The sequence below is a fragment of the Carlito syrichta genome, unplaced genomic scaffold (genome assembly GCF_000164805.1).
Source record: "Carlito syrichta isolate Samal-C Ts95f unplaced genomic scaffold, Tarsius_syrichta-2.0.1 Scaffold316389, whole genome shotgun sequence".
NCBI classification, from domain to species: Eukaryota; Metazoa; Chordata; class Mammalia; order Primates; family Tarsiidae; genus Carlito; species Carlito syrichta.
Genome location: NW_007260485.1, coordinates 1428326 through 1432770, shown reverse-complemented (window position 1 = coordinate 1432770; position 4445 = coordinate 1428326). Strand labels below are relative to the sequence as shown.

The 4445-nt window shown below is 42.1% G+C and overlaps 1 protein-coding gene across 1 annotated transcript in view; it reads right to left on the bottom strand.

Annotated features, from left to right (window-relative positions):
- The window catches only part of CSPP1 (centrosome and spindle pole associated protein 1), a 133531-nt gene extending 129607 nt beyond the window's left edge, over positions 1 to 3924 (bottom strand). Inside the window, exon 1 of the mRNA XM_008074323.2 lies at positions 3821 to 3924. The gene's annotated coding sequence lies outside the window, so the exon portion shown is untranslated. The remainder of the gene's footprint in view (positions 1 to 3820) is intronic.
- Positions 3925 to 4445: the final 521 nt, after the last annotated feature.

Below are 4445 nucleotides of genomic sequence, written 5' to 3'. Positions count from 1 at the left end.
CTGATTTTTTGATTTATTGTAGAGATGAGGCCTCACTGGGTCTCGAACCCGCAGGCTCAGGCAATCCACTCACCTCAGCCTCCCAAAGGCGCGGGATTACAGGCTGAGCCACCGAGCCCGGCACGAGCAGCCACTTTAACACTGCCTACTTCTGTCATGTTTTTCTAGCAGTTCACTTTAACTTGCCCACTAATCATTAGCCAAGGACAGAACTGGTTTCTCAGAGGTAGCTACTGATAACTGTTTTATAACCTCTCCCCAGCTTGTTTGCACTAATTAGCTTTTCTATTTCAAGTTTCTGCCTCCACCCATAAGACCCAAGTTAACCTAATCAGCCCTTTGAGACCTCCCTAACCACGGCAGCAATCAGGTGACTAAACCACCCATTAGGCTGCTGTTCATCATGGTGATATCAGTAGCTGTGCTTACCTGATTAGCCTGCTGTTCATCATGGTGATATCAGTACCTGTGCTTACCTGTCCCCTTCATGACGACATGGAACAGACCACAACCCACCCGCCTTAACAACCTGTCCCCCCCCAAGGGAAAGTTCAAAAGCATTCAACTTCAAGCAGCCATTCGCCATAACTTTGTTAAATTCTGGTGTGTCCATGCGGCTCTTTGAGCTACAGCTGCCATATTTCCTAGCTTTGGCCCCCTCCCCTACTTTGGGGAGGTGAATCTCCCCTCTCTCTCTCTCTCTCCCCCCAATTTATTTTCTAAATAAACTGTATTTTCCCATCTAACTTCTGTGCAATTCTTTGCATCTTTTGTACAGCACCAGATCGCACAATGCCTGGCAGGTCTAAGCCAACATTTTGGAGGCCCAGCTGGGATTGTGACCTAGCATCAGAGATATATTTGTAATAATTTCTAATTTTGTCCTCCTATCTAATCTGATTAGATTATAACATCTTTACTCTTGAATTAAAGAGCCAAACACACAAATTAATAAGCCTTCTCCTGGTAATGACCTCCAGTCAAAAACCATCATGAAAAAATAGTATAAACTAGTTGAATTTACCACTTCACTGCACTAAGGGATGCACGGAAAACACATACCCTGGGATATCTTGGTAAAAGAGTGTTGGAAAAGACTTAAATGTGTTAGGAGATTCAGGGGAAGGTTTAAGGAAGCAGAACTTTGCTCAGGATTGAATACTGTCAGGAAGTGAGAGTAATTCTGTGATTACACATCTGAATAAATCTTATCTGTTGGGAAAGCCTAAAGCTGTGGTAAAGAAACAGTAGTCATGCATATCAGCTGGGAGAGGGAATGTTTAATATTTTGTGCCTTGGACAACATTCATATTTTGTCTGTGTTTAAACATGATGATGGAATGTTTCTTCCTTGATCTATGGTAGACACAGAGTGGGCTCGTCTAATGTTGATATTCTACATAATTACTTGTCTTCAAGAGAAAAGCACAGTTACTGTGAATGGTAGGCCAATTTCTACTAACAACTTCTAGCTGTCATGGACCCTTTTCTCTCTCTCTCTCCTAAAAAGTATGTAACAACTTTCATAAAACTTTTCAACTACAAAATTATTCATTAATGAATCACAGAGACTAGGTTGATGAGTACAGTCTATGTACAAAATAGAGTAAGAATGTTTATAATTTAAGGATTAAGTTGCAAGAAAAAAATCAGCTGAAAGAAATCTAAACGGGATTCTTATCATCTTAACACTCTACAATGTAAAATCACTCTCAGCTTTTCACTACCAGTTATTTTTTTTCCCAGTAGCTGTATACATAGTATGTAGATGATAAACAGTTTTCAGAAAAATAGTGTAAGTGAAGGACCTGGATTTGTAATCCATTTCCAACACATATTAACCTGATGTGATTGACCTCAAATATGTTCATTAGCCTATCTCATCTATAAAATGGAAATACTATTTTCTCCAGCTTTAGTATGAAGAAAAAAATAAAATACATATAAGATGTATTACAGAGACACTAACACTTAGTAACCAATAAATCTGTTATTTTACTAATTATTGTTGTATTGTTATAGTCTTTGGACATACAGATTTACCTTTTAAAAATAAAGCCTCCAAACTGAAAGTTGGTTATCATAACAAAATATCTAAATCTTAAACTTCAGCTCTTTATGCTTATCATATATATACAAGACAACCAGAACATACTCTGCTAATCTAGTAAAATCCAATAAAAAGAAAGGACCCAGTAAGAACTGAGTATGCCCAATTCCTTCTCTCAATTTCATCAATCACAAAGCAATGGGAAATGTTGTTCCTATCCTTTTTCCATTCTAGGAGTGGAGTGCAAATTTTTTCCCCAATATGAAAGCATGAAAAACAGAAAAAGACTGTGCTAGATAGATGCTAGGGGAATCAAAAAGTATAAAGCATGAGCCACCGGGCTCAGTGGCTCAGCCTGTAATTCCAGCACTATCCACGAGGCAAGTGGACTGCCTGAATCCACAGGTTCGAGACCAGCCTGGCCAACTTGGCGAGCTCTTGTCTCTACAATAAATAAAAACAATTAGCCAGGCGTGGTAGTGTGCGCCTGTAGTTCAGTTACTTGGAAGGCTCAGGTGGAAGGATCACCAGAGCCCAGCAGGACAACGCTGGATGGCCATGAGTGTGCCGCTGCACTCCAGCCTGGGCAACAAAGTGAGACTCCAACTCAAAAAAAAAAAACAAAAACATGATCCTCACCAACAAATCTGAACAAAATACCCCCTACCACATTGGCTCACAGTCTAGCCAGACTGGAGTTTAGGAAATGAGTGTGAGATTCCCAAAAAGGATGCACTGCAGATATGAAGAAAACAGTTTGAAAATGTCTAGAATTCAAAATAGAACCCAGGCTGGAAATAGATTCAGCAGTGTTCAAAGTAATTATAATGGCTGTGGGAGAAGAGACACCTGGGATAAAAGATCCTAGAGAAGAACAGGACCCAGGACAGAACTTCAGGAAGTGATAACATATGGGATGGGCCAAGGGGAGAAGCCTGCAAAAATGCCTTAGAAGAGGAGGAGGGATGAAGTGACCAGGACAATGTTTCTCACTTATCCATCCAGAGATCTTTCCACCCAATTAAAGGTTCTCAATCTTTCTCCTGGCAGATGGCATTCACATGAGCAACTTTTACTCTATGAGCACACCTACATTTTGACAAATCCCCTCAATTTGCTAAGATGTAAATTCTGTTGCTGGGGAAGAGAGTGAAGTTGGAGGACAAGATACAATGAGTGAATAAGTATACAAAACCATGTTTAAGTCTTTTAGTAGCTGTTAGCAATACATTTATGGTGACACATTAGCACAAATTAGTTAGCCTTTGGCTTATGAAAAATTACCAAAAGTCTTGCTTCAACAACTTTGCCTGCCATTCAGGAGAGTAAATCAGAATTGTACATCAGAATGATTTTAAAAGGATAATCTGAAATCTGTTCAGATGGTAATAGTTAAATCACATTTGTCTGAAAACTTCATTTGAGAAAAACTGTACTGAAAGTATCCTGTTTCAATTTACCCTGTCTAAATTCACCCTCTCCCTCCTGAAGGTCATCGGCGGTAGACCCAAAACTTGGTCCCTTGTGGGGCATTTCAGCAGATACTAATCACCAGAAAGTCAGGGACTTCCAAGTAAAAAAGAATGACATGGAGAAAAGAAAGCATCTTAATAGTTTCCACAGGATTACTTTTTGATTGTCAACATGACAAGTCATTCTTTCATATAAAATAGAATCTCTCTGATGAAAATTGGCTTTCTGCAAACTCATACTGGTTGCTTTCAGGACCTTGCATTTTCCAAGGTGTTTGGAAACTAGGCGGTAACTTACTTCGGAGTTTAGTCCTCCCCGAAATCCTAGTCAAGCGTCTTAATCCCACAATCTTGAGCGCTAGGCTCGCTCAAACGATGAGTCCATTGCTAACATTTATGGAAAACTGGATTCAAGTCTCAAGACTCGTGGCGGCGGACGCTTCCTCAAAAAAAAAAAAAAAAAAAAAAAAATCCTAAAATTAAGGCAGAAAGACGAGACTCAAGCTCAAGGAGCCAGGCAATCACAGGGAGAAAACCGGATAAGAGCACCGAGCTATGGTAAAGATTAAATACATTTTACTTGCAAAGCAAAGCGCTGGGAACAGCGCCGAGCACACAAGCACTCCGACGTTAAGTAACAACCAGCAGGGAGGAGGAGAAAAGGCGCTCGGGGAGCTCGGCGGAGCAGCGGAGGCCGGGCCTTCGGGAAAGGCAGCGCCTGGGAACCAAGAGACACGCAGCGCGTCTCCGGGCGCCGAGGGCGGCTGACTCCGGAGGAAGCGTCAACGCGTTGTCAGGCAACGCTCTCGACAACCCAGGAGGCGGCGGCGACGCCGGTGGCCTGCGAACCCGGACCGCGGATCCGGGGCACCGCCCCCAGCCCGGCAGCTGCGAGACCCCCACCCGCCGGGCACTCCCGCCCC